Source organism: Schistocerca gregaria, chromosome 7 (assembly GCF_023897955.1).
Source record: "Schistocerca gregaria isolate iqSchGreg1 chromosome 7, iqSchGreg1.2, whole genome shotgun sequence".
Taxonomy (NCBI): domain Eukaryota; kingdom Metazoa; phylum Arthropoda; class Insecta; order Orthoptera; family Acrididae; genus Schistocerca; species Schistocerca gregaria.
In genome coordinates, this window is record NC_064926.1 from 5,841,850 (window position 1) to 5,865,414 (window position 23,565).

The following is a 23,565-nucleotide window of genomic DNA, read 5'->3' on the forward strand; positions in this document are numbered from 1 at the left end:
GGAAATGCTCTTGAGCTTGAAACACACACAACAAGACCGGTGTTAACTAGCGAAGTGGTCGGCAGAGTGCCGACACCGCGAGTTTTGACTGGCACTTGCACATCTAAAACAACGTCGGAAAGTAACTCGTTCGGCTTTTGAGTCACATAAAGTATGTGTGTTAATTTTGACGCCACTATCTCTGCATGCTGTCATGCAATTTCTTTACCTCTCAGAAATGATTATGACATAAAAGTGAAGTACGTGACGAGTGTGACGTTAGGAAAACATTAGGCAGCATGGAGAGATTCTGTATGGGACCACCCAACCCAAACGAGAACGGTGTGACGTGCTATCCGGCAGGTCTTCGCCGAGGTAGCCGGCTAGCTCAGTCGGTAGAGCGTCAGACTCTTAATCCTAGGGTCGTGGGTTCGAGCCACACGCTGGGCGGAACGGAATTTTGTTCCGCTGCAGATGTAAATTACCGTTTTTCTGATTAAGGAGATGTAATGGAAATAGCAACTTTAAACTTTGCCTACGTCTCTGTCAGTCACAAGGAAACTGTATTTGAATGTGAAGGTGATTTTGTAGACATGTGTGGAAGACATGTTCTGAAATGCAAGTGTTGTTGTTTGGAGAGCACATCGGTTACGTGTCAGATGTGTAGGCAAGCAGTAATGGGTCGCGATAGCTGCAAATATTAGCCGGTAATATGAAGTGTTGTCAGCTGAAGTCTGATGATGCAGACGACCGTAAGGACGAAGTACCCAAGAGTATCGCTAGGCCGCGCCTTTGCTCAGTGGTAGAGCACTGCTCTAATAAACCAGACATCGGACGTTCCATCCACACAGGAGAAAGATGAATTTTGGAAATCAGTTGCTCGTCGTGGCCGTATAGCAAACAGTATCTGTGATGACGAACAATTAGCGACATGCGTTTTTTTTAAGAATTACTCTCAGATGTGATTAAGGCGAATGGCGCAGATAAAGCATTTGCCAAAGCGGTACAGCATAAAGTGGGACGAGGCAGTCTGAATTACATTTTATAGATGTATTTCTCACATATCTCAGAGCCTCTCGCGGTCGTCGTCGTCGTCGTCGTCGTCGTCGTCGTCGTCGTCGTCGTCGTCGTCGTCGTCGTCGCCGCCGCCGCCGCTTCTGCAGAACTAGCAAATGGCCATCGTAGCAAATGCGGCGAGGGACACCCTGCCTTCGATTCCGAATGCACAAAGTGTGTGGTCTTGTTTCTCAGTCTATATTTGGTCGGTCTCGTAAGAGGTTGAATGTAACGAATGGGTGGGAAAGAGCAAGGGGCAGCGGCTTTGTAAAACGAAAACACAAATCCTCAGGGGTGTGAGCGTTTCGAGATGAGTCGTATACATGATATAGTTGGTCGTCAGTGACCATGTGGCCTAATGTATAAGGCGTGGGACTTCGGATCTGATGATTACAGGTTCGAATGTTGTCACGCTCTTTTTTTTCCAGTTCTGAAAAAGAAACATACCGTTTTAATGTAGCAATTGAGCAGTACGAAACCGTCTGAATGTTGCTGTTGACCATTTTTTGCTTCGAAATGCTCTTGAGCTTGAAACACACACAACAAGACCGGTGTTAACTAGCGAAATGGTCGGCAGAGTGCCGACACCGCGAGTTTTGACTGGCACTTGCACATCTAAAACAACGTCGGAAAGTAACTCGTTCGGCTTTTGAGTCACATAAAGTATGTGTGTTAATTTTGACGCCACTAGCTCTGCATGCTGTCATGCAATTTCTTTACCTCTCAGAAATGATTATGACATAAAAGTGAAGTACGTGATGAGTGTGACGTTAGGAAAACATTAGGCAGCATGGAGAGATTCTGTATGGGACCACCCAACCCAAACGAGTACTGTGTGACGTGCTATCCGGCAGGTCTTCGCCGAGGTAGCCGGCTAGCTCAGTCGGTAGAGTGTGAGACTCTTCATCCTAGGGTCGTGGGTTCGAGCCACACGCTGGACGGAACGGAATTTTGTTCCGCTGCAGATGTAAATTACCGTTTTTCTGATTAAGGAGATGTAATGGAAATAGCAACTTTAAACTTTGCCTACGTCTCTGTCAGTCACAAGGAAACTGTATTTGAATGTGAAGGTGATTTTCTAGACATGTGTGGAAGACATGTTCTGAAATGCAAGTGTTGTTGTTTGGAGAGCACATCGGTTACGTGTCAGATGTGTAGCCAAGCAGTAATGGGTCGCCATAGCTGCAAATATTAGCCGCTAATATGAAGTGTTGTCAGCTGAAGTCTGATGATGCAGACGACCGTAAGGACGAAGTACCCAAGAGTATCGCTAGGCCGCGCCTTTGCTCAGTGGTAGAGCACTGCTCTAATAAACCAGGCATCGGACGTTCCATCCACACAGGAGAAAGATGAATTTTGGAAATCAGTTGCTCGTCGTGGCCGTATAGCAAACAGTATCTGTGATGACGAACAATTAGCGACAGGCGTTTTTTTTAAGAATTACTCCCAGATGTGATTAAGGCGAATGGCGCAGATAAAGCATTTGCCAAAGCGGTACAGCATAAAGTGGGACGAGGCAGTCTGAATTACATTTTATAGATGTATTTCTCACATATCTCAGAGCCTCTCGCGGTCGTCGTCGTCGTCGTCGTCGTCGTCGTCGTCGTCGTCGTCGTCGTCGTCGTCGCCGCCGCCGCCGCTTCTGCAGAACTAGCAAATGGCCATCGTAGCAAATGCGGCGAGGGACACCCTGCCTTCGATTCCGAATGCACAAAGTGTGTGGTCTTGTTTCTCAGTCTTTATTTGGTCGGTCTCGTAAGAGGTTGAATGTAACGAATGGGTGGGAAAGAGCAAGGGGCAGCGGCTTTGTAAAACGAAAACACAAATCCTCAGGGGTGTGAGCGTTTCGAGATGAGTCGTATACATGATATAGTTGGTCGTCAGTGACCATGTGGCCTAATGTATAAGGCGTGGGACTTCGGATCTGATGATTACAGGTTCGAATGTTGTCACGCTCTTTTTTTTCCAGTTCTGAAAAAGAAACATACCGTTTTAATGTAGCAATTGAGCAGTACGAAACCGTCTGAATGTTGCTGTTGACCATTTTTTGCTTGGAAATGCTCTTGTGCTTGAAACACACACAACAAGACCGGTGTTAACTAGCGAAATGGTCGGCAGAGTGCCAACACCGCGAGTTTTGACTGGCACTTGCACATCTAAAACAACGTCGGAAAGTAACTCGTTCGGCTTTTGAGTCACATAAAGTAAGTGTGTTAATTTTGACGCCACTAGCTCTGCATGCTGTCATGCAATTTCTTTACCTCTCAGAAATGATTATGACATAAAAGTGAAGTACGTGACGAGTGTGACGTTAGGAAAACATTAGGCAGCATGGAGAGATTCTGTATGGGACCACCCAACCCAAACGAGTACTGTGTGACGTGCTATCCGGCAGGTCTTCGCCGAGGTAGCCGGCTAGCTCAGTCGGTGGAGTGTGAGACTCTTAATCCTAGGGTCGTGGGTTCGAGCCACACGCTGGACGGAACGGAATTTTGTTCCGCTGCAGATGTAAATTACCGTTTTTCTGATTAAGGAGATGTAATGGAAATAGCAACTTTAAACTTTGCCTACGTCTCTGTCAGTCACAAGGAAACTGTATTTGAATGTGAAGGTGATTTTCTAGACATGTGTGGAAGACATGTTCTGAAATGCAAGTGTTGTTGTTTGGAGAGCACATCGGTTACGTGTCAGATGTGTAGCCAAGCAGTAATGGGTCGCCATAGCTGCAAATATTAGCCGCTAATATGAAGTGTTGTCAGCTGAAGTCTGATGATGCAGACGACCGTAAGGACGAAGTACCCAAGAGTATCGCTAGGCCGCGCCTTTGCTCAGTGGTAGAGCACTGCTCTAATAAACCAGGCATCGGACGTTCCATCCACACAGGAGAAAGATGAATTTTGGAAATCAGTTGCTCGTCGTGGCCGTATAGCAAACAGTATCTGTGATGACGAACAATTAGCGACAGGCGTTTTTTTTAAGAATTACTCCCAGATGTGATTAAGGCGAATGGCGCAGATAAAGCATTTGCCAAAGCGGTACAGCATAAAGTGGGACGAGGCAGTCTGAATTACATTTTATAGATGTATTTCTCACATATCTCAGAGCCTCTCGCGGTCGTCGTCGTCGTCGTCGTCGTCGTCGTCGCCGCCGCCGCCGCTTCTGCAGAACTAGCAAATGGCCATCGTAGCAAATGCGGCGAGGGACACCCTGCCTTCGATTCCGAATGCACAAAGTGTGTGGTCTTGTTTCTCAGTCTTTATTTGGTCGGTCTCGTAAGAGGTTGAATGTAACGAATGGGTGGGAAAGAGCAAGGGGCAGCGGCTTTGTAAAACGAAAACACAAATCCTCAGGGGTGTGAGCGTTTCGAGATGAGTCGTATACATGATATAGTTGGTCGTCAGTGACCATGTGGCCTAATGTATAAGTCAGCCAGCGGCTGCGCTGGAGGTCGGACGTGCCGTGCTGTGTGCTGTGCTGCGTTAGCTCCGCGTGGTAAGTCTCTGCTCTTGCTGCAACTTGTCGCTGTCTATAGTATTTGTGTAGACATGAAAAAGAATTAAGAGATGTCGCAACCGCAACGAAAAGATACTTTGAAATTCACGTTTGATCGCAACTTTGTCCGACCGAGGTCATTTGATGTTGAACAGTGGTTAGAGGATGATGTTAAAATAGGACTTGATGATATTATCGGCATACATTTCTCGATTATGAACAGTGTGGTTTTCGTGAAACTTGCCAGTCCAGAATTGTGTGAAAGGATAGTTCGATCTTGTGGTGGCATTCTGAAATTTAAACATGCTGACGGAAATGTTGGGGAGGTTACCGTTGCCCATGCTGGTCTAGGTATTCGGACCGTGCGAGTCTTTGAACTTCCCTTTGAAATTACAAGTGACCAGATAAATGCTGTTATTGCTCCATACGGGAAAGTTTTGAGTAATATTGCCGAACGGTGGTCTGCTGCACACAAATTCCCTGTTTTGAATGGTGTGCGCCAATTAAAAGTCGAATTGCAGAAGCACATTCCGTCGTTTATAAACGTCTGCGGATATAGAGCTGTTGTGATGTATGATGACCAACCGAAAACGTGTGCTGTCTGCAATTTACCAGGCCACGTTCGTGCAGACTGTGTTCAAAGGCGAGTGGCGCAACTGCCTGCCGGCGATGCCGTCAGGCCCCCTGCTATGTCAACTCTGCCCGTGACATATGTCGCCGTAGCGCGCGGTTTTGCAAGTGCCACTGCGCCCTCCGAAGTTACTACGAATACCGACCCACAAGCGACCGACCAACCGACCGACTCAGGTGTAGCATCTGTAGACACTCAACCCTCCTGCGAAGACATATCTGCTCCTGCCCTTGTCGCCGTGGAATCGCCCAATGAGGCAATGGATACGGACGCGACCTCAGTCGCTTCGGGTAGTGCTCCTCTGCATCCTGGAGCTTCTTTAGGAGGTATCAAAAGCGTATCAGGTGCACAGAACCCGGACTCGCAACCAGCCGTTTCTAGTTGTGCTCTTCCGAATCCTGCAGCTGCCTTAGGCACTGACCACAGCCCGTCAAGTGCAATGAAATCAGACCTGGCGTCAGTCACTTCGAGTAGTGCTACTTTGCAACCTGAGGCTTCTTCAGGTACCGTCCAAAGTCCACCACGAGACGCATCTCCCAAGAAATCTAAAAAACGGAGGATCGCGCGTCAAGGTGCAGAGCAGACTGCACCACAACTGCGTGAACAGGCGAAGCAAATAGGGGGCAAAATACGTCAATCTGCATCTGAGAACTTGCAGTGCAATCAGCAGTCATCTAACGAAGACCCTGTGTCCTTGGATAGTACCTCCGGTTCTGCCAGTTTGCCCTCCGATGACGTAGCAATTACCCGAACCGAAGATAAAAATCACCAGCAAACACCTGAATATAGTGCACCACTTAATGACGAACCGATGACAGGGCTGTCGAATCCGTGGGCAGACGATGTCGACGACACTACAAAGGAGGACGAAATTATGGACACCACAGGAACCGTTACAGTCACCACGATGGCCACACCACGCGATGATGTCGTCTTGAATGTCATCGCCGCGACGGATACTGTCCCAGACACGGAGAAGCCGACTGATCCCTTCCCAAGTCATGAATATTTCTAGTCTGAACGGTTTTACTGACTTGTGTCCACATGTCTCTCGGGTCAGATTTCTTAATGTTTTTTCGAAATGATATGTTGCCAGAGTTTTTCCTAATTACACTCCCGTCTTGGCTAACGTAGTTCCGTTGCAGGCCTATAAGATCGCTACGCTGAACATCAATAAAATTTGTAGCCCATTTAATTTACAAAATTTAAAAGATTTCCTGTATGCAGCTGATGTGGACATTTTGTTTTTACAAGAAGTAACAAACATCGAACTTGACTTCATACAGGGGTATAATGCTATAGTCAATCCTGGAATTGGATGTGATTTGGGTACCGCATTTCTTTTCAAAGAGGGCGTCGTCATTACAGACGTAACAAAACTGCCTAACGGCAGAGGCATTGCCGGCACGCTTTATAACACCAGGATTATTAATGTCTATGCCCCATCTGGTTCTACCAATCGGTGCCAACGAGCACAGTTTTTTAAGGAGGGAATTGTTCCTTTGTTTGGTGTACACTGCACCCATACCATCCTTGGAGGCGACTTTAACAGTGTCATACATGCCAAAGACCAAACTCCGAACTACAACAAATCGCCGGACCTGGAACGTATCGTCACCGACCTCCGTTTAACTGATTCGTGGGAGCAAAAGCACGGCGCGGCACCCGGCTTTACCCACCTCACTAATCATTCAGCGAGCCGGTTGGATCGAATATATGTCTCGCCCAATCTGAAACACCGCATCCTGCAGTCGGAAGTTTGGCCAACCGTTTTTTCGGACCACGCTGCATATATATGCACATTAAATTTGGAACGACAAGGAACCTGTCGATATAAAGGGCCATGGAAACTTAATGTTTCACACTTAAAAGATCCTGCCTGTCGAGAAGCCTTTCTCACCACTTGGAGAGCCTGCGAGACCAAACTCAGCTCTTACCACTCGACCTTGGATTGGTGGCTCAAATGCGCCAAACCTCAGATCCGGAGATGTTTCATCAACTACTCCCGGGAGAAGAGCTTTTGGCGGAAAAGAACGATAGAATTTTACTTTCATTGTCTCCGAGAACTCTACCTGCAAGGTGCTACAGCTATTGGGAACCATGGGAGAATTAAAAAATTCCAGGCAAAAATACTGACATTAAGGCGACAACAGCTTGAAGGATACCAAATAAGGTCAAGAGCAGAGACTGTGGCGCAAAAAGAAGCCACTTCGATATATCATGTGATTCGTGAAACTAAACGAGGATTCCGCAAAATACTGACGGAGCTTAAAACTGATAATGGAACCACCTTGACAATGCACAACGACATAAAAGCAGAAATACTAACCCATTTCGACAACTTGTTTTCACATAAAGAGGTAGACGAAAAAGCACAGGACGATTTACTGACCCACCTGCAAGGACGCGTTGGTAACGCGTACGCGGAAGCTCTAATAGCGGAGGCGACCGAAGACGATGTACACCATGCTGTCTATCAAAGTGCAAAAAATAAATCCCCTGGAGCTGACGGCATTCCAGCAGAATTTTATCAAGTCTTCTGGGAACATATAAAACATAGAATTACATGCATCTGTAATGAACTTCTGAACCTCAATAAGGAGATACCGAAAGATTTTCGTGAAGGTATGATAGTGTTAATCGCAAAAAAATCGGCTGGCAAGAAAATTGGAAATTTGAGACCAATCACTCTGCTGAACAGTGACTATAAAATTTTTTCGCGGCTCTTAGCCCACAGACTTAAAAATGTAACGGCCAGCGTCACCGGCCCATATCAGTCTAGCGTGGGCAAAGATAGGAAAATTCAGCAGACGCTGTCCGACTACCGCGAAATAATTTCAATAGCAGAAGTATGTCGACTAAAATGTGCCATCGTGTCGTTAGATTTCGATAAAGCCTTCGACAGGATCAGCCACTCCTACCTCCTGAAAACGATGGGCGCAATGGGTTTTCCGCCGAGATTCGTCGACCTCATACGACGTTTGGTAACGAATAACTCCTCCAGAATCATCATAAATGGACAGCCTAGCCGGCCAGTCGAGATCGCATGTTCCGTCAGGCAAGGTTGTCCGTTGTCCATGGCACTTTTTGCCATGGCCATCGAACCTTTGCTCGCTACCTTGACTCAGCGGTTACAAGGATTGCAAATACGAGGAAACAAAATAATATGTAAAGCTTATGCGGACGATGTTGGGTTTCTCGTTATGAATGTAGCGGAAGTCGAGACGGCAATGCACATAATAGAAAAATACGAACGAGCGTCAGCCGCGAGGTTAAACAAAACCAAGTCCGGCATATTCAATATCGGATGTGGCATTGGCATGCGCACACACGGTCAGTTACGTGAGCTAACAGCCTTGAAGTGTCTCGGCATTGATTTCCGAAAAAATATACGTCAAACTATTGCGGCCAACTATAGACAAGTACTAACTACCATACGAGCTAGTGTACGGACACATAGTATTCGACAATTAAATGAAATTCAGAGAGTGTCTTTAGCGAACGTCTCTATTACTTCCAAAGTCAATTATGTCGCCCAGATCCTGCCAATACCCGCCGGCATCGCCAAACAAATTATGTCAGCAATAGGCTATTTTGTGAGCCGTGGCCACATATTTAAAATCCAGTATGACACTCTGACGCTCGCCACTAATAATGGCGGCTTAAACTTAACGAATGTTACTAAAAAGTCGCAGGCTCTGTACATCTCCAATACATTTCAACAATGGAGACAATCCGGCAACTGTATCGCCGCGCACTTGCTATCTGAAATAGCTCCAGATGACCTCTCTCCACCCATTAATGTGCAGCACATACCGAGCGGACTTTACCATTTACGATGGTTTTTAATAGAATATAGCTACCTACATTCAAGAATTCCGGAAAAAGACATGACAAACGTAAAAGAAATATATGGCAAATTGATGGGAGAAAAGAAGAACAACAAAATAGAACAAAACTATCCATGTTCTAACTGGAAAGTGATATGGGGAAATATTCATAACCGTAACTTAGCTACTCATCTAAAAGCAACATGGTACTTTGTTGTAAACAGGAAAGTTGCAACAAACTCGAAACTTCATTCGATCCACTTAGCGGATTCGCCTTTGTGTGCAACGTGTAGTTTAATTGATAACGAAGAACATCGTTTCGTGTGCGACAAGGTTAAAGATATCTGGCTGAATGTCCGACGAAAGCTGGCACTCATCCTTCGAACGTCACCTAACGCTATAACGCCTGCGGACTTTTTGACACCGGATGATGTACCCTTTCCTAACACGAAACGCAACGCAGTCAATTGGCTGAAAGCGGCAACGGTCCATTACCTCTTCACGAAGGAAGAGAAAAGCCAAGAGGATTTTTGGATCTCTCTGCTAACTGAGCATCACATGTTACTGAAGACTAGTAAATATAAAGAAACATACGCAAATTTTTTAATCAAGACCTTGATGTAAAAGAATTAACAAGAAATATCTGCGGACACAGAAGACAAACGTAAGAGAGTGTTCACCACTACTAACTTACTTAACAATCGTGAAAAAAAAAAAAATATTTTAGTTTTTACCGGAATTGCCGTTCTTTGAGTTCAACGTTTACTAATTTATTTTTCAAGAAGCCATTATAAATAGTTGCTTCTCACCGAATATGGTTTGTTTTTTAAGCATTTTCAGAGAGAAGAGGCAGTTTCGAAATGCCCTCTGACGTTTCTTTGTCAAGGAAGACTATTTGCTTTAAGTGTGACAACAAAAAACAGCGATGAAGAAGGAAACAAACTGAACATAACTTCTGTTTCTACCTACTGAAGACTTCATTCTTTTTTCACATTATCAATAAGCCCAAAGAAGGGGTACATTAGTTTCTCCACGATAAAGGGATTAACTTCGTCTCATCAGTTTATGGTAATGTACATGGCGTGAGAAGCCGACGCCGATGAAGGCGAATTATGGAGAGCGCAAGGATGGGCTAAAAGGGGTGATGGGAGGCCCAAAAAAAAAAAAAAAAAAATGTATAAGGCGTCGGACTTCGGATCTGATGATTACAGGTTCGAATGTTGTCACGCTCTTTTTTTTCCAGTTCTGAAAAAGAAACATACCGTTTTAATGTAGCAATTGAGCAGTACGAAACCGTCTGAATGTTGCTGTTGACCATTTTTTGCTTGGAAATGCTCTTGAGCTTGAAACACACACAACAAGACCGGTGTTAACTAGCGAAATGGTCGGCAGAGTGCCGACACCGCGAGTTTTGACTGGCACTTGCACATCTAAAACAACGTCGGAAAGTAACTCGTTCGGCTTTTGAGTCACATAAAGTATGTGTGTTAATTTTGACGCCACTAGCTCTGCATGCTGTCATGCAATTTCTTTACCTCTCAGAAATGATTATGACATAAAAGTGAAGTACGTGACGAGTGTGACGTTAGGAAAACATTAGGCAGCATGGAGAGATTCTGTATGGGACCACCCAACCCAAACGAGTACTGTGTGACGTGCTATCCGGCAGGTCTTCGCCGAGGTAGCCGGCTAGCTCAGTCGGTAGAGCGTCAGACTCTTAATCCTAGGGTCGTGGGTTCGAGCCACACGCTGGGCGGAACGGAATTTTGTTCCGCTGCAGATGTAAATTACCGTTTTTCTGATTAAGGAGATGTAATGGAAATAGCAACTTTAAACTTTGCCTACGTCTCTGTCAGTCACAAGGAATGTGAAGGTGATTTTGTAGACATGTGTGGAAGACATGTTCTGAAATGCAAGTGTTGTTGTTTGGAGAGCACATCGGTTACGTGTCAGATGTGTAGCCAAGCAGTAATGGGTCGCCATAGCTGCAAATATTAGCCGGTAATATGAAGTGTTGTCAGCTGAAGTCTGATGATGCAGACGACCGTAAGGACGAAGTACCCAAGAGTACCGCCAGGCCGCGCCTCTTTAGCTCAGTGGTAGAGCACTGCTCTAATAAACCAGGCATCGGACGTTCCATCCACACAGGAGAAAGATGAATTTTGGAAATCAGTTGCGCGTCGTGGCCGTATAGCAAACAGTATCTGTGATGACGAACAATTAGCGACAGGCGTTTTTTTTAAGAATTACTCTCAGATGTGATTAAGGCGAATGGCGCAGATAAAGCATTTGCCAAAGCGGTACAGCATAAAGTGGGACGAGGCAGTCTGAATTACATTTTATAGATGTATTTCTCACATATCTCAGAGCCTCTCGCGGTCGTCGTCGTCGTTATCGTCGTCGTCGTCGTCGCCGCCGCCGCTTCTGCAGAACTAGCAAATGGCCATCGTAGCAAATGCGGCGAGGGACGCCCTGCCTTCGATTCCGAATGCACAAAGTGTGTGGTCTTGTTTCTCAGTCTATATTTGGTCGGTCTCGTAAGAGGTTGAATGTAACGAATGGGTGGGAAAGAGCAAGGGGCAGCGGCTTTGTAAAACGAAAACACAAATCCTCAGGGGTGTGAGCGTTTCGAGATGAGTCGGATACATGATATAGTTAGTCGTCAGTGACCATGTGGCCTAGTGGATAAGGCGTCGGACTTCGGATCTGATGATTACAGGTTCGAATGTTGTCACGCTCGTTTTTTTCCAGTTCTGAAAAAGAAACATACCGTTTTAATGTAGCAATTGAGCAGTACGAAACCGTCTGAATGTTGCTGTTGACCATTTTTTGCTTCGAAATGCTCTTGAGCTTGAAACACACACAACAAGACCGGTGTTAACTTGCGAAATGGTCGGCAGAGTGCCGACACCGCGAGTTTTGACTGGCACTTGCACATCTAAAGCAACGTCGGAAAGTAACTCGTTCGGCTTTTGAGTCACATAAAGTATGTGTGTTAATTTTGACGCCACTAGCTCTGCATGCTGTCATGCAATTTCTTTACCTCTCAGAAATGATTATGACATAAAAGTGAAGTACGTGACGAGTGTGACGTTAGGAAAACATTAGGCAGCATGGAGAGATTCTGTATGGGACCACCCAACCCAAACGAGTACTGTGTGACGTGCTATCCGGCAGGTATTCACTGAGGTAGCCGGCTAGCTCAGTTGGTAGAGTGTCAGACTCTTAATCCTAGGGTCGTGGGATCGAGCCACACGCTGGGCGGAACGGAATTTTGTTCCGCTGCAGATGTAAATTACCGTTTTTCTGATTAAGGAGATGTAATGGAAATAGCAACTTTAAACTTTGCCTACGTCTCTGTCAGTCACAAGGAAACTGTATTTGAATGTGAAGGTGATTTTGTAGACATGTGTGGAAGACATGTTCTGAAATGCAAGTGTTGTTGTTTGGAGAGCACATCGGTTACGTGTCAGATGTGTAGCCAAGCAGTAATGGGTCGCCATAGCTGCAAATATTAGCCGGTAATATGAAGTGTTGTCAGCTGAAGTCTGATGATGCAGACGACCGTAAGGACGAAGTACCCAAGAGTATCGCTAGGCCGCGCCTTTGCTCAGTGGTAGAGCACTGCTCTAATAAACCATGCATCGGACGTTCCATCCACACAGGAGAAAGATGAATTTTGGAAATCAGTCGCGCGTCGTGGCCGTATAGCAAACAGTATCTGTGATGACGAACAATTAGCGACAGGCGTTTTTTTTAAGAATTACTCTCAGATGTGATTAAGGCGAATGGCGCACATAAAGCATTTGCCAAAGCGGTACAGCATAAAGTGGGACGAGGCAGTCTGAATTACATTTTATAGATGTATTTCTCACATATCTCAGAGCCTCTCGCGGTCGTCGTCGTCGTCGTCGTCGTCGTCGTCGTCGTCGCCGCCGCCGCCGCTTCTGCAGAACTAGCAAATGGCCATCGTAGCAAATGCGGCGAGGGACACCCTGCCTTCGATTCCGAATGCACAAAGTGTGTGGTCTTGTTTCTCAGTCTATATTTGGTCGGTCTCGTAAGAGGTTGAATGTAACGAATGGGTGGGAAAGAGCAAGGGGCAGCGGCTTTGTAAAACGAAAACACAAATCCTCAGGGGTGTGAGCGTTTCGAGATGAGTCGTATACATGATATAGTTGGTCGTAAGTGACCATGTGGCCTAATGTATAAGGCGTCGGACTTCGGATCTGATGATTACAGGTTCGAATGATGTCACGCTCTTTTTTTTCCAGTTCTGAAAAAGAAACATACCGTTTTAATGTAGCAATTGAGCAGTACGAAACCGTCTGAATGTTGCTGTTGACCATTTTTTGCTTGGAAATGCTCTTGAGCTTGAAACACACACAACAAGACCGGTGTTAACTAGCGAAATGGTCGGCAGAGTGCCGACACCGCGAGTTTTGACTGGCACTTGCACATCTAAAACAACGTCGGAAAGTAACTCGTTCGGCTTTTGAGTCACATAAAGTATGTGTGTTAATTTTGACGCCACTAGCTCTGCATGCTGTCATGCAATTTCTTTACCTCTCAGAAATGATTATGACATAAAAGTGAAGTACGTGACGAGTGTGACGTTAGGAAAACATTAGGCAGCATGGAGAGATCCTGTATGGGACCACCCAACCCAACGAGTACTGTGTGACGTGCTATCCGGCAGGTCTTCGCCGAGGTAGCCGGCTAGCTCAGTCGGTGGAGCGTCAGACTCTTAATCCTAGGGTCGTGGGTTCGAGCCACACGCTGGGCGGAACGGAATGTTGTTCCGCTGCAGATGTAAATTACCGTTTTTCTGATTAAGGAGATGTAATGGAAATAGCAACGTTAAACTTTGCCTTCGTCTCTGTCAGTCACAAGGAAACTGTATTTGAATGTGAAGGTGATTTTGTAGACATGTGTGGAAGACATGTTCTGAAATGCAAGTGTTGTTGTTTGGAGAGCACATCGGTTACGTGTCAGATGTGTAGCCAAGTAGTAATGGGTCGCCATAGCTGCAAATATTAGCCGGTAATGTGAAGTGTTGTCAGCTGAAGTCTGATGATGCAGACGACCGTAAGGACGAAGTACCCAAGAGTACCGCTAGGCCGCGCCTTTGCTCAGTGGTAGAGCACTGCTCTAATAAACCAGGCATCGGACGTTCCATCCACACAGGAGAAAGATGAATTTTGGAAATCAGTTGCGCGTCGTGGCCGTATAGCAAACAGTATCTGTGATGACGAACAATTAGCGACAGGCGTTTTTTTTAAGAATTACTCTCAGATGTGATTAAGGCGAATGGCGCACATAAAGCATTTGCCAAAGCGGTACAGCATAAAGTGGGACGAGGCAGTCTGAATTACATTTTATAGATGTATTTCTCACATATCTCAGAGCCTCTCGCGGTCGTCGTCGTCGTCGTCGTCGTCGTCGTCGTCGTCGCCGCTTCTGCAGAACTAGCAAATGGCCATCGTAGCAAATGCGGCGAGGGACGCCCTGCCTTCGATTCCGAATGCACAAAGTGTGTGGTCCTGTTTCTCAGTCTATATTTGGTCGGTCTCGTAAGATGTTGAATGTAACGAATGGGTGGGAAAGAGCAAGGGGAGCGGCTGTGTAAAACAAAACACAAATCCTCAGGGATGTGAGCGTTTCGTGATGAGTCGTATACATGATATGGTTGGTCGTCAGTGACCATGTGGCCTAATGGATAAGGCGTCGGACTTCGGATCTGATGATTACAGGTTCGAATGTTGTCACGCTCGTTTTTTTCCAGTTCTGAAAAAGAAACATACCGTTTTAATGTAGCAATTGAGCAGTACGAAACCGTCTGAATGTTGCTGTTGACCATTTTTTGCTTCGAAATGCTCTTGAGCTTGAAACACACACAACAAGACCGGTGTTAACTAGCGAAATGGTCGGCAGAGTGCCGACACCGCGAGTTTGACTGGCACTTGCACATCTAAAACAACGTCGGAAAGTAACTCGTTCGGCTTTTGAGTCACATAAAGTATGTGTGTTAATTTTGACGCCACTAGCTCTGCATGCTGTCATGCAATTTCTTTACCTCTCAGAAATGATTATGACATAAAAGTGAAGTACGTGACAAGTGTGACGTTAGGAAAACATTAGGCAGCATAGAGAGATTCTGTATGGGACCACCCAAACCAAACGAGTACTGTGTGACGTGCTATCCGGCAGGTATTCACCGAGGTAGCCGGCTAGCTCAGTCGGTAGAGCGTCAGACTCTTAATCCTAGGGTCGTGGGTTCGAGCCACACGCTGGGCGGAACGGAATTTTGTTCCGCTGCAGATGTAAATTACCGTTTTTCTGATTAAGGAGATGTAATGGAAATAGCAACTTTAAACTTTGCCTACGTCTCCGTCAGTCACAAGGAAACTGTATTTGAATGTGAAGGTGATTTTGTAGACATGTGTGGAAGACATGTTCTGAAATGCAAGTGTTGTTGTTTGGAGAGCACATCGGTTACGTGTCAGATGTGTAGCCAAGCAGTAATGGGTCGCCATAGCTGCAAATATTAGCCGGTAATATGAAGTGTTGTCAGCTGAAGTCTGATGATGCAGACAACCGTAAGGACGAAGTACCCAAGAGTACCACTAGGCCGCGCCTCTTTAGCTCAGTGGTAGAGCACTGCTCTAATAAACCAGGCATCGGACGTTCCATCTACACAGGAGAAAGATGAATTTTGGAAATCAGTTGCGCGTCGTGGCCGTATAGCAAACAGTATCTGTGATGACGAACAATTAGCGACAGGCGTTTTTTTTAAGAATTACTCTCAGATGTGATTAAGGCGAATGGCGCAGATAAAGCATTTGCCAAAGCGGTACAGCATAAAGTGGGACGAGGCAGTCTGAATTACATTTTATAGATGTATTTCTCACATATCTCAGAGCCTCTCGCGGTCGTCGTCGTCGTCGTCGTCGTCGCCGCCGCCGCCGCTTCTGCAGAACTAGCAAATGGCCATCGTAGCAAATGCGGCGAGGGACGCCCTGCCTTCGATTCCGAATGCACAAAGTGTGTGGTCTTGTTTCTCAGTCTATATTTGGTCGGTCTCGTAAGAGGTTGAATGTAACGAATGGGTGGGAAAGAGCAAGGGGCAGCGGCTTTGTAAAACGAAAACACAAATCCTCAGGGGTGTGAGCGTTTCGAGATGAGTCGTATACATGATATAGTTGGTCGTCAGTGAGCATGTGGCCTAATGGATAAGGCGTCGGACTTCGGATCTGATGATTACAGGTTCCAATGTTGTCACGCTCGTTTTTTTTCCAGTTCTGAAAAAGAAACATACCGTTTTAATGTAGCAATTGAGCAGTACGAAACCGTCTGAATGCTGCTGTTGATCATTTTTTGCTTGGAAATGCTCTTGAGCTTGAAACACACACAACAAGACCGGTGTTAACTAGCGAAATGGTCGGCAGAGTGCCGACACCGCGAGTTTTGACTGGCACTTGCACATCTAAAACAACGTCGGAAAGTAACTCGTTCGGCTTTTGAGTAACATAAAGTATGTGTGTTAATTTTGACGCCACTAGCTCTGCATGCTGTCATGCAATTTCTTTACCTCTCAGAAATGATTATGACATAAAAGTGAAGTACGTGACGAGTGTGACGTTAGGAAAACATTAGGCAGCATGGAGAGATCCTGTATGGGACCACCCAACCCAACGAGTACTGTGTGACGTGCTATCCGGCAGGTCTTCGCCGAGGTAGCCGGCTAGCTCAGTCGGTGGAGCGTCAGACTCTTAATCCTAGGGTCGTGGGTTCGAGCCACACGCTGGGCGGAACGGAATGTTGTTCCGCTGCAGATGTAAATTACCGTTTTTCTGATTAAGGAGATGTAATGGAAATAGCAACGTTAAACTTTGCCTTCGTCTCTGTCAGTCACAAGGAAACTGTATTTGAATGTGAAGGTGATTTTGTAGACATGTGTGGAAGACATGTTCTGAAATGCAAGTGTTGTTGTTTGGAGAGCACATCGGTTACGTGTCAGATGTGTAGCCAAGTAGTAATGGGTCGCCATAGCTGCAAATATTAGCCGGTAATGTGAAGTGTTGTCAGCTGAAGTCTGATGATGCAGACGACCGTAAGGACGAAGTACCCAAGAGTACCGCTAGGCCGCGCCTTTGCTCAGTGGTAGAGCACTGCTCTAATAAACCAGGCATCGGACGTTCCATCCACACAGGAGAAAGATGAATTTTGGAAATCAGTTGCGCGTCGTGGCCGTATAGCAAACAGTATCTGTGATGACGAACAATTAGCGACAGGCGTTTTTTTTAAGAATTACTCTCAGATGTGATTAAGGCGAATGGCGCACATAAAGCATTTGCCAAAGCGGTACAGCATAAAGTGGGACGAGGCAGTCTGAATTACATTTTATAGATGTATTTCTCACATATCTCAGAGCCTCTCGCGGTCGTCGTCGTCGTCGTCGTCGTCGTCGTCGTCGTCGCCGCTTCTGCAGAACTAGCAAATGGCCATCGTAGCAAATGCGGCGAGGGACGCCCTGCCTTCGATTCCGAATGCACAAAGTGTGTGGTCTTGTTTCTCAGTCTATATTTGGTCGGTCTCGTAAGATGTTGAATGTAACGAATGGGTGGGAAAGAGCAAGGGGAGCGGCTGTGTAAAACAAAACACAAATCCTCAGGGTTGTGAGCGTTTCGTGATGAGTCGTATACATGATATGGTTGGTCGTCAGTGACCATGTGGCCTAATGGATAAGGCGTCGGACTTCGGATCTGATGATTACAGGTTCGAATGTTGTCACGCTCGTTTTTTTCCAGTTCTGAAAAAGAAACATACCGTTTTAATGTAGCAATTGAGCAGTACGAAACCGTCTGAATGTTGCTGTTGACCATTTTTTGCTTCGAAATGCTCTTGAGCTTGAAACACACACAACAAGACCGGTGTTAACTAGCGAAATGGTCGGCAGAGTGCCGACACCGCGAGTTTGACTGGCACTTGCACATCTAAAACAACGTCGGAAAGTAACTCGTTCGGCTTTTGAGTCACATAAAGTATGTGTGTTAATTTTGACGCCACTAGCTCTGCATGCTGTCATGCAATTTCTTTACCTCTCAGAAATGATTATGACATAAAAGTGAAGTACGTGACAAGTGTGACGTTAGGAAAACATTAGGCAGCATAGAGAGATTCTGTATGGGACCACCCAAACCAAACGAGTACTGTGTGACGTGCTATCCGGCAGGTATTCACCGAGGTAGCCGGCTAGCTCAGTCGGTAGAGCGTCAGACTCTTAATCCTAGGGTCGTGGGTTCGAGCCACACGCTGGGCGGAACGGAATTTTGTTCCGCTGCAGATGTAAATTACCGTTTTTCTGATTAAGGAGATGTAATGGAAATAGCAACTTTAAACAAGGAAACTGTATTTGAATGTGAAGGTGATTTTGTAGACATGTGTGGAAGACATGTTCTGAAATGCAAGTGTTGTTGTTTGGAGAGCACATCGGTTACGTGTCAGATGTGTAGCCAAGCAGTAATGGGTCGCCATAGCTGCAAATATTAGCCGGTAATATGAAGTGTTGTCAGCTGAAGTCTGATGATGCAGACGACCGTAAGGACGAAGTACCCAAGAGTACCGCTAGGCCGCGCCTTTGCTCAGTGGTAGAGCACTGCTCTAATAAACCAGGCATCGGACGTTCCATCCACACAGGAGAAAGATGAATTTTGGAAATCAGTTGCGCGTCGTGGCCGCATAGCAAACAGTATCTGTGATGACGAACAATTAGCGACAGGCGTTTTTTTTAAGAATTACTCTCAGATGTGATTAAGGCGAATGGCGCAGATAAAGCATTTTCCAAAGCGGTACAGCATAAAGTGGGACGAGGCAGTCTGAATTACATTTTATAGATGTATTTCTCACATATCTCAGAGCCTGTCGTCGTCGTCGTCGCCGCCGCCGCTTCTGCAGAACTAGCAAATGGCCATCGTAGCAAATGGGGCGAGGGACGCCCTGCCTTCGATTCCGAATGCACAAAGTGTGTGGTCTTGTTTCTCAGTCTATATTTGGTCGGTCTCGTAAGAGGTTGAATGTAACGAATGGGTGGGAAAGAGCAAGGGGCAGCGGCTTTGTAAAACGAAAACACAAATCCTCAGGGGTGTGAGCGTTTCGAGATGAGTCGTATACATGATACAGTTGGTCGTCAGTGACCATGTGGCCTAATGAATAAGGCGTCGGACTTCGGATCTGATGATTACAGGTTCGAATGTTGTCACGCTCGTTTTTTTCCACTTCTGAAAAAGAAACATACAGTTTTAATGTAGCAATTGAGCAGTACGAAACCGTCTGAATGTTGCTGTTGACCATTTTTTGCTTCGAAATGCTCTTGAGCTTGAAACACACACAACAAGACCGGTGTTAACTAGCGAAATGGTCGGCAGAGTGCCGACACCGCGAGTTTTGACTGGCACTTGCACATCTAAAACAACGTCGGAAAGTAACTCGTTCGGCTTTTGAGTCACATAAAGTATGTGTGTTAATTTTGACGCCACTAGCTCTGCATGCTGTCATGCAATTTCTTTACCTCTCAGAAATGATTATGACATAAAAGTGAAGTACGTGACGAGTGTGACGTTAGGAAAACATTAGGCAGCATGGAGAGATTCTGTATGGGACCACCCAACCCAAACGAGTACTGTGTGACGTGCTATCCGGCAGGTATTCACCGAGGTAGCCGGCTAGCTCAGTCGGTAGAGCGTCAGACTCTTAATACTAGGGAAGTGGGTTCGAGCCACACGCTGTGCGGAACGGAATTTTGTTCCGCTGCAGATGTAAATTACCGTTTCTCTGATTAAGGAGATGTAATGGAAATAGCAACTTTAAACTTTGCCTACGTCTCTGTCAGTCACAAGGAAACTGTATTTGAATGTGAAGGTGATTTTGTAGACATGTGTGGAAGACATGTTCTGAAATGCAAGTGTTGTTGTTTGGAGAGCACATCGGTTACGTGTCAGATGTGTAGCCAAGCAGTAATGGGTCGCCATAGCTGCAAATATTAGCCGGTAATATGAAGTGTTGTCAGCTGAAGTCTGATGATGCAGACGACCGTAAGGACGAAGTACCCAAGAGTACCGCTAGGCCGCGCCTCTTTAGCTCAGTGGTAGAGCACTGCTCTAATAAACCAGGCATCGGACGTTCCATCCGCACAGGAGAAAGATGAATTTTGGAAATCAGTTGCGCGTCGTGGCCGTATAGCAAACAGTATCTGTGATGACGAACAATTAGCGACAGGCGTTTTTTTTAAGAATTACTCTCAGATGTGATTAAGGCGAATGGCGCAGATAAAGCATTTGCCAAAGCGGTACAGCATAAAGTGGGACGAGGCAGTCTGAATTACATTTTATAGATGTATTTCTCACATATCTCAGAGCCTCTCGCGGTCGTCGTCGCCGCCGCCGCCGCCGCCGCCGCCGCTTTTGCAGAACTAGCAAACGGCCATCGTAGCAAATGCGGCGAGGGACGCCCTGCCTTCGATTCCGAATGCACAAAGTGTGTGGTCTTGTTTCTCAGTCTATATTTGGTCGGTCTCGTAAGAGGTTGAATGTAACGAATGGGTGGGAAAGAGCAAAGGGCAGCGGCTTTGTATAACGAAAACACAAATCCTCAGGGGTGTGAGCGTTTCGAGATGAGTCGTATACATGATATAGTTGGTCGTCAGTGACCATGTGGCCTAATGGATAAGGCGTCGGACTTCTGATCTGATGATTACAGGTTCGAATGTTGTCACGCTCGTTTTTTTCCAGTTCTGAAAAAGAAACATACCGTTTTAATGTAGCAATTGAGCAGTACGAAACCGTCTGAATGTTGCTGTTGACCATTTTTTGCTTCGAAATGCTCTTGAGCTTGAAACACACACAACAAGACCGGTGTTAACTAGCGAAATGGTCAGCAGGGTGCCGACACCGCGAGTTTTGACTGGCACTTGCACATCTAAAACAACGTCGGAAAGTAACTCGTTCGGCTTTTGAGTCACATAAAGTATGTGTGATAATTTTGACGCCACTAGCTCTGCATGCTGTCATGCTATTTCTTTACCTCTCAGAAACGATTATGACATAAAAGTGAAGTACGTGACGAGTGTGACGTTAGGAAAACATTAGGCAGCATGGAGAGAATCTGTATGGGACCACCCAACCCAAACGAGTACTGTGTGACGTGCTATCCGGCAGGTATTCACCGAGGTAGCCGGCTAGCTCAGTCGGTAGAGCGTCAGACTCTTAATACTAGGGAAGTGGGTTCGAGCCACACGCTGTGCGGAACGGAATTTTGTTCCGCTGCAGATGTAAATTACCGTTTCTCTGATTAAGGAGATGTAATGGAAATAGCAACTTTAAACTTTGCCTACGTCTCTGTCAGTCACAAGGAAACTGTATTTGAATGTGAAGGTGATTTTGTAGACATGTGTGGAAGACATGTTCTGAAATGCAAGTGTTGTTGTTTGGAGAGCACATCGGTTACGTGTCAGATGTGTAGCCAAGCAGTAATGGGTCGCCATAGCTGCAAATATTAGCCGGTAATATGAAGTGTTGTCAGCTGAAGTCTGATGATGCAGACGACCGTAAGGACGAAGTACCCAAGAGTACCGCTAGGCCGCGCCTCTTTAGCTCAGTGGTAGAGCACTGCTCTAATAAACCAGGCATCGGACGTTCCATCCGCACAGGAGAAAGATGAATTTTGGAAATCAGTTGCGCGTCGTGGCCGTATAGCAAACAGTATCTGTGATGACGAACAATTAGCGACAGGCGTTTTTTTTAAGAATTACTCTCAGATGTGATTAAGGCGAATGGCGCAGATAAAGCATTTGCCAAAGCGGTACAGCATAAAGTGGGACGAGGCAGTCTGAATTACATTTTATAGATGTATTTCTCACATATCTCAGAGCCTTTCGCGGTCGTCGTCGTCGCCGCCGCTTCTGCAGAAGTAGCAAATGGCCATCGTAGCAAATGCGGCGAGGGACGCCCTGCCTTCGATTCCGAATGCACAAAGTGTGTGGTCTTGTTTCTCAGTCTATATTTGGTCGGTCTCGTAAGAGGTTGAATGTAACGAATGGGTGGGAAAGAGCAAGGGGCAGCGGCTTTGTAAAACGAAAACACAAATCCTCAGGGGTGTGAGCGTTTCGAGATGAGTCGTATACATGATATAGTTGGTCGTCATTGACCATGTGGCCTAATGGATAAGGCGTCGGACTTCGGAGCTGATGATTACAGGTTCGAATGTTGTCACGCTCGTTTTTTTCCAGTTCTGAAAAAGAAACATACCGTTTTAATGTAGCAATTGAGCAGTACGAAACCGTCTGAATGTTGCTGTTGACCATTTTTTGCTTGGAAATGCTCTTGAGCTTGAAACACACACAACAAGACCGGTGTTAACTAGCGAAATGGTCGGCAGAGTGCCGACACCGCGAGTTTTGACTGGCACTTGCACATCTAAAACAACGTCGGAAAGTAACTCGTTCGGCTTTTGAGTCACATAAAGTATGTGTGTTAATTTTGACGCCACTAGCTCTGCATTCTGTCTTGCAATTTCTTTACCTCTCAGAAATGATTATGACATAAAAGTGAAGTACGTGACGAGTGTGACGTTAGGAAAACATTAGGCAGCATGGAGAGATTCTGTATGGGACCACCCAACCCAAACGAGTAAAATGTGACGTGCTATCCGGCAGGTGTTCACCGAGGTAGCCGGCTAGCTCAGTCGGTAGAGCGTCAGACTATTAATCCTAGGGTCGTGGGTTCGAGCCACACGCTGGGCGGAACGGAATTTTGTTCCGCTGCAGATGTAAATTACCGTTTTTCTGATTAAGGAGATGTAATGGAAATAGCAACTTTAAACTTTGCCTACGTCTCTGTCAGTCACAAGGAAACTGTATTTGAATGTGAAGGTGATTTTGTAGACATGTGTGGAAGACATGTTCTGAAATGCAAGTGTTGTTGTTTGTAGAGCACATTGGTTACGTGTCAGATGTGTAGCCAAGCAGTAATGGGTCGCCATAGCTGCAAATATTAGCCGGTAATATGAAGTGTTGTCAGCTGAAGTCTGATGATTCAGACGACCGTAAGGACGAAGTACCCAAGAGTACCGCTAGGCCGCGCCTCTTTAGCTCAGTGGTAGAGCACTGCTCTAATAAACCAGGCATCGGACGTTCCATCCGCACAGGAGACAGATGAATTTTGGAAATCAGTTGCGCGTCGTGGCCGTATAGCAAACAGTATCTGTGATGACGAACAATTAGCGACAGGCGTTTTTTTTAAGAATTACTCTCAGATGTGATTAAGGCGAATGGCGCAGATAAAGCATTTGCCAAAGCGGTACAGCATAAAGTGGGACGAGGCAGTCTGAATTACATTTTATAGATGTATTTCTCACATATCTCAGAGCCTGTCGTGGTCGTCGTCGTCGTCGTCGTCGCCGCCGCCGCTTCTGCAGAAGTAGCAAATGGCCATCGTAGCAAATGCGGCGAGGGACGCCCTGCCTTCGATTCCGAATGCACAAAGTGTGTGGTCTTGTTTCTCAGTCTATATATGGTCGGTC

At 46.0% G+C, this 23,565-nt stretch overlaps 5 non-coding genes across 5 annotated transcripts; all 5 read left to right on the forward strand.

The window, feature by feature from the left end:
• Nucleotides 1–356: 356 nt before the first annotated feature.
• Trnak-cuu (transfer RNA lysine (anticodon CUU)) lies at nt 357–429 on the forward strand. The gene has a single exon. It is a non-coding gene; the product is annotated as a tRNA-Lys (tRNA).
• A 10,242-nt stretch (nt 430–10,671) lies between these two features.
• Nucleotides 10,672–10,744, forward strand: Trnak-cuu (transfer RNA lysine (anticodon CUU)). The gene has a single exon. It is a non-coding gene; the product is annotated as a tRNA-Lys (tRNA).
• Nucleotides 10,745–15,212: 4,468 nt separating this feature from the next.
• On the forward strand, nt 15,213–15,285 carry Trnak-cuu (transfer RNA lysine (anticodon CUU)). Its single transcript has one exon. It is a non-coding gene; the product is annotated as a tRNA-Lys (tRNA).
• A 2,952-nt stretch (nt 15,286–18,237) lies between these two features.
• On the forward strand, nt 18,238–18,310 carry Trnak-cuu (transfer RNA lysine (anticodon CUU)). Its single transcript has one exon. It is a non-coding gene; the product is annotated as a tRNA-Lys (tRNA).
• A 4,403-nt stretch (nt 18,311–22,713) lies between these two features.
• Trnan-auu (transfer RNA asparagine (anticodon AUU)) lies at nt 22,714–22,786 on the forward strand. The gene has a single exon. It is a non-coding gene; the product is annotated as a tRNA-Asn (tRNA).
• Nucleotides 22,787–23,565: the final 779 nt, after the last annotated feature.